Source organism: Suricata suricatta, chromosome 16, assembly GCF_006229205.1.
Source record: "Suricata suricatta isolate VVHF042 chromosome 16, meerkat_22Aug2017_6uvM2_HiC, whole genome shotgun sequence".
Lineage (NCBI taxonomy): Eukaryota > Metazoa > Chordata > Mammalia > Carnivora > Herpestidae > Suricata > Suricata suricatta.
In genome coordinates, this window is record NC_043715.1 from 30187926 (window position 1) to 30194415 (window position 6490).

Sequence of the window (6490 nt, forward strand, 5' to 3'; positions counted from 1 at the left end):
ATTGAGGAGTGGATCAGTAAAATCATCTTTACCTTTAAGAGTAGCATGTGGGTATATCAGCCTAGACAATGTAAGAAAAAGGCTTGACGGCTGTAGGAGGGAGTGGGCCAGGCTCTCACAGTCATTACAAATTCTTTTCTCCTGGGACTCTGTGCTTCTTGTCAGCTATGGGACCACACAGGCAGTCTACCTTTTAGCTGTGCTATGGAAAAGCAAAGGAGTGATGATATGGTCTGCCTGATGTGGGTGGTGAGATGCCCCCACCATAGTTAAAAGCAGTGAACAGCCTGGGAGGCACAGGAAAGGTGGGTGAAGGGTGACCTTTTAAAGCTCTGATTCACTCCTGCCCTTGACTCAAAGCCCGGGCAGTACAGCCTTGTGTTGTTGACTCATTATTATTTAAAGTTGCAGCCTCTTCCTTTTCTCTTCATTATTTTCAGTTCACATTTTCCATAATATTTTCCCATTTGAAATGAACAAAACTTTCTCTTCTCCACTGGGCTTTTTGGGGGTTGCCAATTCTTCTCAGGTATGCTCTGTTGAGGGGGAGGGGGAAGGGAGGTTATAGACTTCTGAGCAAGTCAACCAACTTTTTCATTCTCCATGTCATGTTCCATTATCTGAGGTAAAAGTCTGGACTTCTAAAGACCTTCTTAGAGTATTATAGGTAGTAACCAATTTATGTTACTTTGCTGACACAACATTTACATATATATGTTATATGTATGCTACAGATTTTCCTAAAAGAGTATTGATCTTGTGATTTTGTAGATTGCATTTTGGGCACCATCAACTTAACACAATGGACAAATACCTCAATAGAGTTATTTAGAGAAGAGGGAATCCAAATGGCCAATAAACATATGAAAAGATGCTTAACCTCATTACCAAACAGCAACATTACTAATTAAAGATATAATGCAAACATTTTAGATGTGTTATCACCCAGTCCTGGTGATGTGCCAAGGGAAAAAGGGCACTCACATTCAAAACTCCTTTCCTCTACATCCAAGTCCATATTCACTTTGCTTTAGTCAGTGTCCATCTTGTTGAGGTTCATCTGGTGGGTCATTCATTTCTAGGGGTTTGGTAGTATTACCAATTTGGTGGTTCTGGAATCCTTCATTTATTTTTATCATTGGAAAGGCAGCATCAGGATCCCTTGGATTCCCCTATTACTTTCCCTCACTTCCATTACGTGGCAGAAAGCCTCTTCATAGCAAAGGCTGATCGTCTTAGCCAACACTTCCTTTTGAGGACCATGAAGTGGCCAATACAAAGTCTCAGCTTCATATGAACAATTGTAGAAGAAGACCTCCTAAATCAGCAAAATCCAGAACTATGTAAATAAAAAGGAAATATTTTTAGGTCATTTATTATTAGTTGCAATAGTCAGAGGAGCCACCAACTCTCCCATTTGTGTTTCCTGCTCCCTTATATTCTGGCTATAAGAGGAATGAATCCACTCTAGGAAGAATATTGGTGTCTGACTTGCTCAGAGCATATATTACAAGCTATTGGTTGTTACTTGACCTCTCAAAATGTCTCCAGTAGCGTTGTCACACTTTGTAAGACCAACTATTTATGGATGATGGAGTACATGGAAAAAGTAAACCCCATGAACATTAGATACTTCCTAATTCCTTTTGCTATACAATGAAAAGATGGGACTGTATATTATGGCATGATCTTGAACAAAGCATTTAGTGATTCCATGCCTAGTGGGACTGTGACAGGTATGGTGAACAAGGGATACACAACCATGTAGAGAATGAGTATCTATTCCAGTAAAGATAAATTCTGTCCCTTCATGTCCAATATAATCAGTTGCTACCAGATAGCAATTTGGTCCACAGACAATGATGCAAAAATGTAAGACTGGTGCACTGAGCAATGTGATGGCCAGAATTAATTTTGTTATTAAACCTACATATCACTCTTTCTTTGCCACCATGATCACATTGTCCATGAACCTAGTCCCAAAAGAATGTTTGGAAAGACATTAACAGACATCCACAGAGGTATAATTTGCAACACGATTATTGAGAACTTCCTATACAATGAGTCCCTTTTCTGAGCACTCATGTTGGATCAACTACTCTTTCTTCTCTCTCTCTCTTTTTAACTAAGCTCAACGCCCAGCATGGAGCCCAATGCAGGGCTTGAACTCATGACTGAGATGAAGACATGAGCTAAGATCAAGAGTTGGATGCTTAGCTGACTGAGCCACCTGGGTGCCTGCCACTATTCCCTTATGTTGAGCCCCTTTAGAGTTGCTCATCCTTCATTCAGATCTTGTTACCAATCATCTAATCTTATTCTTCCAAATGTTTGGACCTTGCATTGCAAGACTAACCACTTAAAATCCCACCTATTGGAAAGTTCTCCCTTTCTCCATTGTCCTTCAAGGCCATTCCTGAGTGAGGCTGAAGTGGCATGGTATTCCATTTCTCACTGGTACCATAAATCAGGTTTGACTTTCCTCCTCTGATATACAGACTCTCAGGAGTTTGGGACTAAAATGTGGCAGGAATAACTATGCTGGAAGTATGAGCCTCTGGTAAATAACTTAAAGATTTGCTCGAGCCTATTTATGCTCATATCATATCTCCTTGATGATGCACTGATGAAGAGCCTGCCTGAATTTATGGCTTAGTGGATTAGACAACTCCCACTTCATGGTGAACAGGTCAGTGTTTATGGATTCTTGGCATTCACGTATGTTGAAAAAGAGCTGGGCTTTAAAAATTTTTTTAATTTATTTTTTATTTTTTAATACTTTCTCCCATTTTTTAGAAAGAGAAAGAGAGAGAGCGTGCGAGAAGGAGGGGAAGGGCTTGCAAAAGAAAGAGAGAGAGAGAATTTGAAGAAGTTTCTGTGCCAGCATGGAGTCCAACATGGGGCTCGAGCTCACAATTCTGAGATTATGACCTGAGACAAAATCGAGAGTCAGACACTTAACTGACTGAGCCAGTAGTTGCCTCATAGAAAGAGTTGTTTCTTAAAAAGAGAAAAGAACATGGCTTTCCTCCCAATCTCTAAGGTTTGCAACTATGATCCTCCTAACACTTCTTTCTGCAAGCCTCATTTAGCAACTTGATCAATTACAAATCAAACATCATTGGATCGGAGGTATCACAAAAGCCAAAGGGCTGTGTTGGGCAATTTGGAAAACCTTCTCTTGTTCTGGACTCTCTCTAAATTGGCAGCCTTACAGTTACTTAACTATTACTTCTAGTATTTTCTGTGAATCAAAATAGAGAAAAATGCATTAGACAGATCAGTATCTGCATGCTAGGTGCCAGAGGCTGTATTGATTTGCTTCACTAAGAAGACCACATCTGGAATACTAGCTGCAATTTAAGTCAAACCTAATTAAGCTTAGAATAAGCCACTATAATTTTCCAAGACCCATCCATCTTCTGCACAGAATACATAGGCAAACAAAATGGGATTGTGATAGGGTTGATTTTCCAAGTCTTGGTTAGTAGCATTAATCTTTGTACTTTTATAGGAACTATTATTGTCTTTAGTTTACTATTTGTGTATGGAGGAAAGCTCCAGGAGCTTCCCTTTGTTTGAACTCAGGAACAAGGGAAAGAAATAACATGGGTTCATGTAGCCACTGAACCACTGTTAGGTGGTTCAGGCCTAAACTGCTACCATCAGCTCCATTTTGACCTTTGTCCACAATTTTGTTATGAGGTCCCAGGAATTACTGATAACTCAGAATAATGCAGTCTAATGTTGCCATAAATCTGTATATCTCTCATTTTCTACCGCAGTTACCATGGCACAGGGCCACTGTTTCCTTTGAGGAAGATTATTTGAAACACACACTTGTGATATTATTGCAGGTGCTCTGCTTGGGGGGGGGGGGCAGGAGGGGTACTAAGTTTGTCCTTTTTTTCAAGGAATTCTGGCTCAGTTCTGAGATCAAGGGCTCAGAATTGGATCAGACCATGATCCTTTGTCATGCTGATGCAAGTCAAGCTTCTATTTACCAGTTGGAGCTCTTCAAGATATGGATCAAGTTGGACCTTAGGTAACTGTCTTAAAGACCACAGGATAGAGACCCGGAGGGATTAAACCATTCAGATTGTCTTTTCAACCATGTGGCCTAGCACACTCACTTTGCCTCTGGTGTTTGTGCCAGCTTAACAACACCACTGAAATCAGAAAACCTTTTTCAATGGCAGCACCTAGAATTTTCACTTCTAGCTTAGAGTACAGCCACTAGAGTGATTTTCAAGGATTTTGTCATCCCCCTCATCAAAGTAGTTCTTTCTGAATGCTTTGGTAAGAGAGTGTTTTTGAACCCTCTCAAAGGTGGGTGAGTAGATGGATTACAACAAATTTACTCCAACATTCTTTTCTCCTTACCTCTTTTCTCCCTACATTGTATTAAGGAATTGCATGACTATTGACCTTATTTATAAAGTCAGTTGTCCACCACTGAGTCAAGATTTTTATCAGTCACTTAGAACCACTCCAAGATGCCTAAGTGAGCCCTTGGATTTCATTCATTTTTTAAAAATTTTATTTATTTATTTATTTATTTATTTATTATTTATTTGTGGTCAAAACCTTGTATTCTTCATAGTTCAGGCTTGTTTTGAGAAAGTGCAACATTTTTATTCATGGTTTGAAATAGACTTTCAGCCGTATTAAAAGATGGAGGGATGAACTGGTTACCTTACCAGAGTCCAGTCAAGAAGAGTCAAGTCAAAAGGTTAAATCCCAGGTATTTCCTACCACACCAAACACCAGCTTTACAGTACTTGGTGTTGGAGGCAAGAACTCCAACAGGAAAGGGTCTCAGGTCAGGAAAGGGGCAGAGCCTATCTGGAGGGCAAAAGGCCTAGAAGTTTCCACAACCTGATTCTACCCATTTGCTAAGCTCCCCTAGAAAACAGGGACAATGGATTACAATATCGTACATGTCTCTGACTTGTGTTTTCCTAAACTTCTCACACAGGAAATTACTACCCTGAACATAGGGTATTCAATATGGGATCAGATAAGCAAACACTAGTTCAATTTCTCAGGGTTGTGGGCCACTCCCATCTGAAGAATCTAGGAACCCAGTCTCCATTTGGAACGTTCCTTGTGATCCCTACAGACCGAGAGCCCAAACTCACAACTAAAAGGGATAAAACCGAACAAAATGCCCACGAAAAGAACCCATGGCATAAAGAAAAGCAACTTCAAGGTGCAGGTTAAGCACGCTGCCAAGGGCTGAGTCAATGTGTGCAATGTGAAAGTCTTACCCCTCTTTCCACTAGCAATCAGTGGGGACAGTTGAGGCTGGGATCCCAGCCTCCCTCTTCAGGTTATCAGAAAAACTCTAATCCTGGTTAGAAACCATACTGTTACCTGGTATTAGTATCCAAGAGATCTAAATATGACTGTGTGGTTTTGAAGATGAATAGAATATACTTCCTGATTTGCAGTAGAGAGAAAATGACTATCCATCACTGAGTACCAGAAACTGCAGTCATCAGCACAGTGCTCTGGCATGCAACATCAGCTCACAGAACACTTCCCTCTCCCTAGTCAGCAGCAGACAAATAGGGGTAGCACTAGGATTTATTAAGCTGTGCCTTAGTAGAGGACCTGGGGCTTGCCCATGATGCTGCTCTTAATGTATAAAGCCTGGACATTCCTCCAAGTCTTCCTGAGCAACAACACCAGGAAATTGACAGCTGAGTGGATATTGTACACAGGCTCATTATCTGTCATCTTCGATGGCCAATGGCCACCACCAGACACAGCACCTTCTTCATCTGGAATTTGATCATGGACTTCACTTCATCTACATTGGTCACCATGTCCTCATTGCGGATCAGCAAGGAAGGGAACTTAACAGCCTTATTCAACATGGGCCCAGGATTTGTGGGATCTCCTTAATCAAAGATCCTGAAGCCAGAAGGGCATCATACTTCTTGATCAGCTTCTTCACTAATTTTTTTTATTCCAGTTGAATTTCTTCAATGTCCATGTGGGGAATATTCACAGCCTTGGCCTCATCACAGAGCTGCTGGTCCCCCAAAACACATATGGTGGGAACTTGCAGTGGGGAGTAGATTTAAGCCTGACTGTGCCCAAGAAGCATTTGTCCTTCTAAGGACAATGCACACATTGCACATTACTCTTCAAGGTGATCTGCAGCTCCACCATCTTGAAAAGCTTCAGGCATTGGCACTGGTTCCTGTGAAGGACTTTCCTTACCACCTTGTACAGGGTGTCATGGAAGACGTTTTTGCTCATGGTGCCACATGCTACAATAACTAGAAAATAGAGTCATGAGCCCATTTTGGTAAATAAACTCATAACACTAAATTTAGCTTCATTCAGAAATATGTTACTGTCTCTTCAGTCTGTGATCTTCTCACATATGTTGCCCAAGTTTGGCTGATACAATTTAGCAAAATCTCATAGTTCTTTGAGTATGCTCTTTCTTCTCTCAGTTACTCTGTAACTGATGCCC

General features: G+C 40.9%; 1 pseudogene; it reads right to left on the reverse strand.

Moving 5' to 3' along the window:
- Nucleotides 1-5604: 5604 nt before the first annotated feature.
- On the reverse strand, nt 5605-6270 carry LOC115280753 (annotated as a pseudogene).
- Between the last annotated feature and the right edge of the window lie 220 nt (nt 6271-6490).